The sequence below is a fragment of the Sinocyclocheilus grahami genome, unplaced genomic scaffold (genome assembly GCF_001515645.1).
Source record: "Sinocyclocheilus grahami isolate Dianchi unplaced genomic scaffold, SAMN03320097.WGS_v1.1 scaffold170.1, whole genome shotgun sequence".
Lineage (NCBI taxonomy): Eukaryota > Metazoa > Chordata > Actinopteri > Cypriniformes > Cyprinidae > Sinocyclocheilus > Sinocyclocheilus grahami.
In genome coordinates this window covers 1850925-1863706 of record NW_015505349.1, presented here as the reverse complement: position 1 = coordinate 1863706, position 12782 = coordinate 1850925, and positions in this window count along the sequence as shown.

Here is a 12782-nt window from a genome sequence, read left to right as displayed (position 1 = left end):
CACGAGAGGCAGCGATCGTGACCATCACCCGGCGCCAGGTAACGACCGCACCCAGAAACACACGGGTGGTAAGACATCTTTAAAAAGACGCGTCTTCAAAAAGACATTCCACCTGTGAAGCTCTTTTAGTATGGAAAATTGCTCTTTCAGTGTACTGAAGCACACAGGGGAGATGGCCGTCTGCAACACACACAGGGGTAGTGCAGCCTGCTGTGTGCAACCCACTCGACACGGGAAAACCACCGCTGCTGAAGCACCGTACCACCAGCAAGAGAGCCCACAAAGAGCGTACTTGACTCGTAGTCTTTACTCTCTACTCGTAGAAGGTCAGGAGCAGAACGATAGAACCGCTCGGCTCCGAAGCGAAAAGCTGAATATGCGCTGCATCTGCTGCCTACTTATACTCACTCTGTGATCAGCAGCAGCTGGATGCAATAATCATATGCCAATGTGCATTGGCTCATTTAGTTTACACTCGAAGTGGATTGGTCTCTCTAAGCGAGATCCCAATTTCGTAGGTCATCCGACGTGACGTCGAGAGTGACCGACTGAAAGGGAACTCGCATTCATAAAGTAGCCTTGTTGAAAAGTTTGGGTGAGTAAGGGCAAAACGCACAAGATGCAGTACTTTCAGTGACCTGTAATAGGCAGTATCACGTCTTTTGTAGCAGAAATAAACTGCTGCAGAAAAAGCTAGGTCCATGCAAAATGTAATGTGTAACTGCAACACTCATTTCAAATGAAGTGGAGTAAAGAGTTCAGATACTCATTCAAAAATGTAGTGAAGTAGAGAGAAAAAGTTGCTACTATCTTTGATACTCAGTACAGTTACAAAGTATCCAAAAAGATACTCAAGTACAGTAACTAATTACATTTACTCCAACACCTCTGCTCAAAAGTACTAAAATTACTATTATTTAAAAGTGCAAAAGTGTCTGATGTTAAAAATATTTGAATGAGAACAACCTTTTAGTTTATCTTTTGGTAACAGCTGCTGACATAAAAAAAAAATTTAAGCAAAGGGGAAACTAAAGAGACAAGTGTCTGTGTCTGTAGGACAGGTCTGGTCAGACGGTGTGTGGTGGTGGAAAAACTCAAACTGGCCTTCTTAAAACATATCTTAAAACAAGCCATTCATTAGACAGGAAGGAGGTAGGAGGGAATATTTCTGACAGACTCTGTTTGTGTGTGTGACTAAAAGGGTGGGCCACTCATAATGTAATTTCTCAATGTCTTCCAGCTGAGTCCTGTGACGTCACCAGAGATTTTGGGGCTAAGATGTGGTTAAGGATCTGGGGTCCGCAGAACCCACCAGAGGACTACACTGATACCTTAAACATGGGCCTGTAACCTAAACCGCAAACCCTATTCAGCCACATGCCCCCCACCTGTCAGTTCCTGACTTAACCTTGGCCTGTGTGTTGAACCTGATCGAACCGAGGTCTAAAATTAAAGCCAACACCTGTTCTAAACCCAAATCAACACCCTAAACCCAACCTGCATCCTGAACTTTAAACCTGAATCATGCATACTCTAATAGCTCACACTGAATGTGATATCTCATGGCAAAAGCTCAAGCAACATAACATTACAATTAGGCCTATCCTTTAAATCCATCCAGCTGGGGGGAAAAATCAGTTAATCTCACTGCCATCATAGATGATTGTCTTCACAAATGAGTCGCAACACTTTTAATCCAAAGTATTCCCTATACATGCTGGGAAGAAACACATGTGGATGAGCGAGAGGAGCCAGATGTCAGAGGATGACATGTGTCCCAAGAGAGAAACCCAATGTCTACCCATCACAATTTACTGCCACATTCAAATATGTTCCCTCAACAACATTATAAGTCAGGAAGTGAAGATTGAAAAGGTATGAAAAGCATTCAAAATCCCAGATACTCAATCAAATTGAAATAAACAGTCTCAATTACTATGGATGGATCAAATGGGGGAAAAAACTACCCAGCAGAACATTTTTACACAAAAGTAGCTCTTTAAAGTTCATTTAAGTTTCCTGAACTTTGTCTCTGTCTTTTGTGTTTGCCCTCAACTTTAAGAGAAATAGTAATAGATACAGGAAGATTACAATATAATATGTGGATATTCATTATATATAATATATTTTATATCCTTTGAACCAAAGAAGACCTCCCATGAACTTTACTAAGTTAAATAATGTCTTCTGTAACAACATTACAGCAGGCATATAATATAATATAATATAATATAAAATTTATTTTCTATCCTATGGATCCAAGAAGACCTCAGATGAACTTCATTTTTTGTTTATTGCTAAGTTAGATAATATCTGCTATAACATTTGTCATTCAAAGGTGAACAATGAATTGAGGGACACCTCTAAGTCAAAGAACTAGCCTCAGCTCCTATTTATGCATAGCAAACTCACAGTAAAGACTCCCACATTAAGCTTAGAGGGATCCCACACAAATGTTGTTCATGTAAATGTGTCCGTTGAGTCCTTTATGTCTCCCATTCCACACAGCGTCTGTGACTAATGAGCATGGATGCTTTTGCCGTTCCCCTTGGCTACTCCTCAATCATCTTCTGTGAACATTCACACTGTTGTCTAGGTCTGAGGCAACAGAGAGATCTTTGAAATGACTACAAACAGACATTTACATAAAAAATTTGTCATGGTGCCTGACAGTTCCCAGAGCTGACCATATGTAGCTGATCCAAACATTTCCTAAATATCTGTTCAGCCAAGGTACGCATTAAAGCCTCCAATGGGATATCCAATGGAATCCCATTCTTTATCCTGACATGCCAACATCTATGTGTGTTCCTCTCATATCGTCTGCCCATCTTTCACTTTAAAGTCAAACACAAGGGAAAGCGACAGCCGTTTTTTATGCCTCTGACCTGGAATAAAAGCAAAGAGGGAAGAAAATGTACCCATTTGTAAAAATAGTGTCTAAATTATACCGCGCTCCCAAAAAAGGTCTGGTTTGGACTGGCCAGAGGAATGCGAGGAGAGGGCTGAGGCACAATTACACACAAGTCCTTGCATCCTGCTCTTCACGGAAGAGTTTGAAAACTATATGCGTTATTTATGAACACAAGCACCATAATACTGGTATATGTGCTGTTTTTATGGGATAAAATACTTTTGCACTTCCAAGCAGAAATTCTTTCATTAGAAGCTGCTCAACAAAACAAGGTGTCTTGAGTGGGATCTCAATAGTTATGTTCGCACATATGCAAAAATAAATACAATTCTGCAAATAAAATGGTCACAAACGTGACAGAAAGTGTCTAAGAATCAGTACAATCTAATTGGGAAAGCTTTGTCTTTTGAATGTTCTCTGAGCATTCTGAAACAAGTAGTAACATTTAAAAAATGTTAGACGAACATGCAACTTTTTTGTTTCAGAAAAAAAAGATTCCATGAAAGATGTATAAATGACGTTTTTGTGCTAATGTTTTGAGAACATTAATAAAGCCCAGATAACTGAGAACTAACATTCTGTAAATGTTCCTGGAAGAATGTTTGTTCACAACTTTAAGAGAACCTGTTGAGAATGTTACCTGTTAGCTGGGGTAGTGATTCATGAACAAATTACTCTTAAAGGGATAGTTCACCCAAAAATGAAAATTACCCCATTATTTACTGGCCCTCAAGCCATCCTAGGTGTATATGACTTTCTTCTTTCAGACAAATACACTCGGAGTTATATTAAAAAATGCCCTGGCTCTTCCAAGCTTTATAATGGCTGTGAATGGTGGTCAAGATTTTGAAGCCCAAAAAAGTGACAGTAGCGTTCCAGCAGATGAAGTAGTGCTTTTTTGGGGCTTCAAAAAATATCACCATGTCATATACACCTGGCTTGAGGGTGAGTAAATCATGGGGTAATTTTCATTTTTGGGTGAACTATCCATTTAAGAACCAGTTCTTTATAATGAGTAAGGATTCACGAAACAGCCTCAAACTCACTGGAGAGTGAATCACTTATCCATTCAGTCATTGATTAGTTCAGAGTCATTTTACTGATTTAACTGACTTCCTCACTGACGTGTCATTTTTTGGAGAAGTCTGATTCAAAATGAACCAGAGCCATTGATTTCTAATTTAGTGAGACTTACATAGTATGTTAAGACTTGAGTCAAACCTGTTAGTAAATACACTGTGTGTGAAAGCAGCCAATAAGCAAAAGTCACACACATCTTAAAGCCTTTGACAAAAACATACAAACATTAGCTGAAACAAGGATAATCTTTTCCCATGGCCTTAGCCAAAAACATCAGTGGACAATCCAAAGCTCACAGCACTTATCACTCCAGTCTAAAGACACAGTCCTCTCCAGAACGGTGACTTGAAGTATGGCATGGCCTAGGCATAACAACCACTTCTGCTGCTAATTACACAGCACATACTTCTCAATGTGGAACGCAGACAGCTATTTCTATCACTCAAAATGTCAGTTAGTTTTAAAGTTACATGTGACAGAAATTAAGAGAGAGTGGTGGCATACAGATGAAAGAGCAGCTGCTGATGGCAGAAGCAAGGTGAAAGTGAAAGTGCTGTATTCTCTTAAGATGATTTATGTCTGCATACGCTGTTTTCTGCTGGTCCAGTTGGACCAGAAGTACAGATTGTTACTCGCATTAACACATTTTCTCTGGCCCCACCTGTTCAAAAGTTTGAGGTTTTCATTCATTTGGTCAAAAATACAGTAAAAAGGGTAATATTGTGAAATATTGTTTTCTGTTTTAAAATATTTTAAATTGTAATTTATTCCTTCAGTGTCACATGGTCCTTCAGAAATCATTCTAATATGCTGATTTGGTGCTCGAGAAACATTTCTTATAATCAATGCTGAAAACAGTTAATACTGCTTAATATTATAACAATATTAACTTTTTTTCATAATTCTTTGATAAAATAAAAAGTACAGCATTTGAAATAGAAATCTTTTGCAACATTATAAATGTTTTTACTGTCACTTTTGATCAATTTAATGCACCCTTGCTGAAAAAAGTGGTAATTTCTTTACAACAAAAAAACGAACAAAAAAACATCACTGACCCCAAACTTTTGAATGGTAGTGAATAATGGTAGTGGATGCCTGATTTCTGTTGATTTGTTTTCCTCTTTGACAAATATATAATATTTAGATCTTGGGCATCAATACATGTATTTTCTCTTAATTAAAACAATTAATTTCTGTCTAAATCTCCACCTAGTCTGGTGTTACTGAAGAAGACAGATAGTAATTAACTTAATGTCAGATTTTAATAATAGAGTGCACAGCAGACGTCTCTTAAGAAATGACAGAGACTGAGCAGTGCCCACACAGAGATCTCTCTGAACACAGCAGCATGTTTCCCATGATTACTGTAATAATAATAATAAAACACAACAATAACACATTAGCCAAAAAGGGGATTTCCCTCCACACTGTGAGGCGTGTTTATGTCTGATTTGTATGTCTTTAAGATTCATTTAAAGAGTTAAGGCTGAAAAACTAAAAGCCAAGACTATGGCATGTCTGTTTTACAGTGAGCTGAAATTCATAAATAAGACAAGAGATTAAACATCTGAGACAACATCACAAGAAAACATCAGAGGAGTTCAGAAATATGAAAGAGTGCTCCATCAGTATCTACTCCTGACCTCCTCACAGGATGTTTTGTTTAAAAGCAAACAGTACAGAGTTTTGTTTTATAACTAGGCGGTTATCATTAGAAATGTTTTGACTGTGGCTTTGTTAAATCTTGAATAATGTTCTTATTATAGTAATTTCAAAAATTGGGTAAAGTACTAACCCTAAACCTAACCTTAACCCATGTAGTTACCTTATATTACCATTACTTTCTTAGGTAAGTACGCGTAAGTGAACATCCTGTGAAATAAAGTGCAACCCAGAACTGTATAAAACAGTTTGAAAGCTGTAACTTGTGAAAATGATGTGATAGGACTTTAGACTGTAAATCTATCCATCATAGTCTTGTTTTCATCTGTGCTAAATTCAGTATGGCATCTAACCTTATTAAGGTCTATTATCATAATCAATTACAATCCTTTTTTTTCAGTCTGTTTTTTTTTCTTCCTGTTTTTCGTACAATCAGTTTTTTCATGTTATGGCCAATAACCAATAAACAGCCTTTATTTAAAAAAATCAATTGTTTTTGTAAATCAATGTTGTTAGATGTTAGAACTATTCTGTTTTTTGAGATTTGATAAAGAAAAACATTTATTTGAACAACAACAATAATAATAATAAAACAAATAAAGTTGGACCTCTATTATCATCATTGTTAAATGGTTAAATATTTGCTTTATTCTTGCACTGATCCTCTACATTAAAATTAGATAATGGCAAAAGTCATAAAAATAAAATTAAATATCCAATAAATGTCTGATTAAAAAAAAATAACACTAATATCAGCAAATAATATTGTGCGCATGATATGGAAAGCGTAATGATACTCAGATCAACAGCACTGTCTGTGCGTTATCTACAGACTGACAGTCTGTGCATTAGTGCTGGCGATTTGTCAGTGACTCTTTTTCTGCAGGTTACATCATTACGCAGTTGCTGACAGATAGTGCAAATATGTGCATTTATGAGTTGAATTACTGAAATAAATGAACTTTTCCATGACATTCTAATTTATTGAGATGCACCTGTAAATGTGGTCTGATTGGGAGTTCAATGACACACTTGCTTTCAATGTTCAACAGCCAATAAAAGTCTGACATCAGCAATCAAATATATGAAGATTTCCTATGTAATGTGTTCTCACAATTGAAGTCAATCATCTAAATTCAGCCGTTTTGTCTATTGCATGCACACATGTATAGGCTACTTAATTTTCCCTCTCTCTCTCCTGACAAACCATTGGGTGGTGCTGGTCTCTATGTGCTTGGTTGGAATTAACTGCTGGCTTGACTGTAATTTGTTAACTTCAGTCCCTAAAAAAGCTTCTGCCTGGCAATGTCTATTACTGCCCTGCATGAATGTGGTGACTGGCACAGCAAAAAGTGAAGGCAGACCTGATCAAAAGAGCTGGTTGTTAAAAGAGTTATATTGAGTGTGAAGCATTATTTAAAAAAAAAAAAGGATATTGGTCATTTCCACAATTTAATATATAGGCAATTTGGAGATAGACCGAATAAGACAAAGTGAGGGTAAATGAAATGGACAAGGACAGAGATGCCCTGAAATTTGTGCTTTGAAACATGTGAGAAATGATTTAAACAATCAAATCAAACTTGTCATAAATATATCATAAATCCTCATTATAAATCTCATAGTAAAGGTCAAGGTCAAGTTTATTTATATAGCACCTTAAAAGCAACAAGTGCTGACCAAGGTGCTGCACAACCAAAACATCAGAAAAATCAACCAACAAAAGCATCAAGACAATATAAAATTTGAAATCATTAAATAATACAATAAGTAATGCAAGATATCACCAAACAAAGAAACAAACAGAAACAAAACAAAAAAGTATTTTCAAGTTAAGCAAAAGCCTGAGAAAAAAAAGATATATTTTAAGAGATGATTTAAAAGAAGATAATGTAGGGGGTGATCTGATGGATAAAGGCAAAGAGTTCCAGAGTGTAGGACCAAGAACTGAAAAAGCTCTGTTCCCTTTAGATTTTAAACGAGATTTTGGGACAATCAATAACTTAATTTCAATGTAATGATCTTCGAGCCACTTCTTTATCACTCTTGCTTTTTTACATGGTGCTCCATCATGCTGGAAAATGCACAGATCAATCCCAAATTGCTCATGGATCGTTGGAAGAAGTCGCTCTTGCAGGACGTTTTGATACCATTCTTTATTTATGGCAGTGTTTTTGGGCAGAATTATGAGAGAGCCCACTCCCTTGGTTGAACAGCAACCCCACACATGGATGGTCTCAGGATACTTCACTGTTGGCACTTCTCCGAGATTCTTCTCCGAACAATAGATTTTCCAGATGCCCCAAACAGTTGAAAGGGAGCTTCATCAGAGAAAATAACTTTGCACCAGTCTTCTGCTGTCCAATCCTTGTACTTCCTGCAGAATTTCAGTCTGTCCTTGACATTTTTCTTGGAGAGAAGTGACTTCTTTGCTGCCCTTCTTGACACCAGGCCATTGTCCATAAGTCTTGGCCTCACTGTGCGTGCAGATGTTCTCAAACCAACCTGCTGCCATTCCTGAGCAAGCTCTGCACTGCTGGTGACACGATTCCAGCTGACTCCTCAGGAGGACACGGTCCTGGCGCTTGCTGGACACTCTGGGACATCCTGAAGACTTCTTCACTGCAGTCAAGCCTCTCTCCTTGAAGTTCTTGATGATCCGGTAAATGGTTCTTTCAGGTGCAATATCTTTGTAGCAATTTCATGTGAGGCCATTTTGATGCAAAGCGATGATGGCTGCATGTGTTTCTTTGGAGGAAACAAGAACACTGATTGGAAGCGCTTCTTCCCTCCTTTTATAGCAATCAGTCTTGCTCTTACAATCTAATTAGTATGATAGTGATTTAACGTGACTAGTACTCATTCACACTTTCACATGTGCTGCTGATATGAATTCATGTCAATTAATGTTAGCTGGTCATTTTGTGTCAGGATCAAAAAACTGTGAAATTTGATTTTTTTGTGAAAAGTTCATTTTTTGGCCAATGAAGCTTTTAGCAACTATTTAAAATGCATCTGATCACTCTACACAATAATCTAGAAACAATGTGAATGAAAACCACAACAGCTTAAGCAGCAAACTTTGCAAAACACAAAATTTATGTCACTGCCAAAACTTTTGGCCATGACTGTACAAAGGACACGAGCGCTGTCGCGGCGTGACCACAACAGCTTGAAGTTGTCTAAATTGGCACGGTCTCCCTGCTGCACTAATAGTAATAGTAGTAAGGCTGTGTACACTTGTCCTTACAAGTACAATTTTAGCTGTGTTATTTGTGTCCCCTTTAAAAACTGCTCTTGAGAAATTTTATGTTTATTGTCCCCCCCAACTGTTAGAGGAAATTTACACCCCTGGCTATTCCTCATTGACACTTTGTCTTTACCAGTTTGATCAGCTCTTAACATAGCATACTCAATGTAACTTGTATTTCACTTCCATGTTTGAGGTTATGGAGATGCTCATAGTTGTGGCTTCATAAGTATAGCACTTTCTGAGGACACAGTCTACTGTAGCAATAAAGAGATTCACTCAGATGCACAGAGAAAACTGCAGGCAGGACATTAGTCTGCAAGGGGACATCAGTAGAGAGCTACATAATCCAATATGAAGAGTACTACTTTTCTTCATCATGATTTATGGATATGCTCATTTAATTCATGTAATGCTGAGCTATAGAAAGCACAGTTTAGCTCATGATGATGCTGTGTTTCAGGCCTGTTTCCTATTTACCATTGGCAACCTGCACTGTTATTCATTTCAGCATTTAGTTAATTCTACTGCCAGCACCCACTCACTGACTGCAGCTGGAGGAACAAGAACAGAAACTGGGAGATTTTCTGAAGACGATCAAGGAAAAACATTTTCCTGATGCTAAAGGACACTAATTATATATTTAAAACAAGAGCTACAATGTCAGTATGGATACTTTTCATAGTTAAACAGCTGAAATTCTGCCCCATCTGCTCCATCATGTATGGATCTTTTAGTATGATGGACTGTCCGCTTTGTCATTGCACACATTTCCTCTGCCTTCATCTTTCTGTCAACTGTCCTTTGTGTGATTCTACTACTATGAACTGTATATGAAGCTGGTCAGCAAAACTACACTGTGGATGGATGCAATGCAATGATGTAAGGAACGTGTCTGTGCATATTCTTGTACCGTGAACATGGTTTGCTTTCTCTTTTCTCACTCTTCCCATTCTCTCTTTATAATGGAATGCCCCATGCTTGGGTTCACTGTCCAGTAGGGGGTTTATAGGCCGCTGCCCTGTTCTTGCTCCTCTAATAACAAACACAGGAAGCTGCTGTCACTGCACAAGGGCAGAAAAAAGGACAACACAAATGGACAGAGAGTTTCTTACACTTATAAAGTAAAAAACATTGAATTAATAACTGCATTTTATTTTTGTACAATGTGCTTTTGACTATTATAATATTAATTTGTGTTATTAACATAGCAGGTGCATGATAATGTATATATGATTTAACATTTATATGTAAGGCAAAAGCAGATGATTTTGCCCAAAGTGATTTACAAAAAGTACTGCTAACAGAAAATCATGTTAGAAGCACTGCATGCAAAGTAGCTGCAAGTTAGAGGAATAGTTCACCCAAAAATGAACATTTGCTGAAAATGTACTCACCCTCAGGCCATCTAAGATGTTTGTTTCCAGAACAGATTTTGAGAAATTAAGCATCACATCACTGGCTCACCAATGGGTGCTGTCACAGTCCAAAACAGTTGATCCAAACAATAATCCACAAGTAATGCACATGACTCCAGTCCATCAATTAATGTCTTGTGAAGTGAAAAGCTGTATGTTTGTAAGAAACACATCAATCATTAAGAGGGCAAAACCATCTTCTATCCATAATATTGCTCTCTCCATTGAAAAAGTCATCTTGTCTGAATCAGAAGAGAAATACTATATGTACAGATCAAGCACTGTCCAGTTCTAAACAAATATGTCGGTGGATTTTCACGTTCTGAATAAATAATCTTATCGTCTTATATCTCACAGGTTGACTTAACAGTAAATCTCACAAAGGTACACAGCCCCTAAATGGACATTGTGATGAAAAACATAAAAGATTACAGGAAAAATCATATTTCAATGCTTTTGCATTTTGATGCTGATGCTTTTGATTCCAAGAAACTTTAAATTTGCTCACAAAAGCACTGAAACATAGTTTATCCTGCCACCTCATATTATTTCCATAACCAGTTCTGTGTTCACAAAAGCAAAGTTTCTCATTTTCCCCCCATGACTATGTGCCATCAGGGGCTTTATTTCTTATTCTAAGCTTTACCTAACAATTGCTTTTTTTTACGGAAATGGGCTTCCATAAACTACTGATGAAAGAGATTTGTTTTGAGTTTGCATTTGAACTGTAAAAATGTTAAATATGGAATTCATCCAAAATATTTTTCTTCTAAATAAAAGTAACTGACAAATCATACAGAAAATTAATCAGTGAGAATGAAATGTTTTTGCATGTCTGTGAGGATGTGTGAAGGCCAGTCTTGCCATTTTATATACACACATGTGAAAACAGCTTGAGCTGAATAAAGAAAGAACAGTGCTTGTCTGTGGGTCAAAGAGGATATGAAGGATAAGACGGATCTCCTCTGGCTTGAAAAAGCGTATCCTCAGTGCTCATGCTCTCATGCGGAGGAATCTGAGCCAGTCACATTTTATGCCATCTAATTAGTGAGTCCAGTTGACAATGGATCTCTGAATCAGTTATATACCACCCTACAGATGGTCTCCTGCAGTGATGCTATGAAGCATATGACGAACAACAGAGAATGTATAATTTAAATTACAATACTGGGGAAGATGTTCAGATGGATTTAAGAATAAATTACATTTTAGTTTTATTTAAATATGCACCCCCCAAGCTAAAATCGCTCAGATGTCCTCTGAAAATCCAGCAGGACCATGAGCACCATACATTTTGTTAGTTGCAGTGGCCACTTTCTTAGACAGTAAAGCACTGTTTTCAAAATGACTGTACAGTTATGTCAAATTGTGGTTATTCTGTGTGCCGATCGGATAACTAATTGCACTGGCCAACTCAGCGGTGCTGCAATATGTGATTACATGCTCAGCTGGGAGTTAGAGACAGAGTTGGTTTGTTGTACTTTTTGTAATAATAGACATTGTGAGTTGTACTGCTTATTGTGTGGCTTCAAAAGAACTCCAGATGTATGTATTTTTGTTTTAGGGCAGCCTTTTAGCTTTAAGGAGTACCATTATCATCTTGGTGCACTGGAAAGTCATCAGATTAGAATATTAGGCCATTTCACACATGTGCATAAGCAGCGTTTAAATGGAGCTTAAGCTTAATAATGGCTATAAATAATAAAATGTCTATAAATTATAAAAAATTATATCAGGAGAGAACAATTGAGAACTATTATCATCTTGATGGTTAAAAAATATAAATTACATACGCAGGAGGATCCATTAAAAATATGTACAATTATACAAATGAATAAAAAATATTTTTAATTTAATTACTTTTTGGCTTGTTGTCTAGTAAGATATCTAAAATTATTGCTGAAACTTGAAATCAATGTTAGATTTGATAAAGTAATGCTTCTGAGTTTTGTGGGCCAGTGTCTTCTAAGCAGTGAACTGGCTAATTAAAGCATAAAGTGTGATATGTGTATGTGTGTAGTGACTAATGGAGATGAATTATGTTCTCTAAGTACAAGACAAGTAGGATTACTAGAATCTCTAAACTTCTGTCAGAAGTCTGCTTGCTGTCAGATTATAAGGACTCTTCATGAGAAGAATACTCTATAAATAGAAGCCTAATAAGAAGACTTGAAAAGAGAACAATAATAATTGACCTGTGTATTTTACAGCAAGCGCAGGATTATGTGCAAATGTGACACAAATTAGGCAGGTTTTCTTAAAGAGAGGAAGGCTTTCGCATCTGAAATGCCGTTTTGATTACTGTGCATGTTTTTCATTAATGCTTGCTAATAAAACGTCAAGACAAAGAACGTCAAGAATTAAGAAGTCACTTTGTTAACAAAGCTGGAAGGACAAAAGGGTTTCTGTGGCCTTGATGTGGTGGAGATGATCACAGACCCTTAGCTCTTGTCTT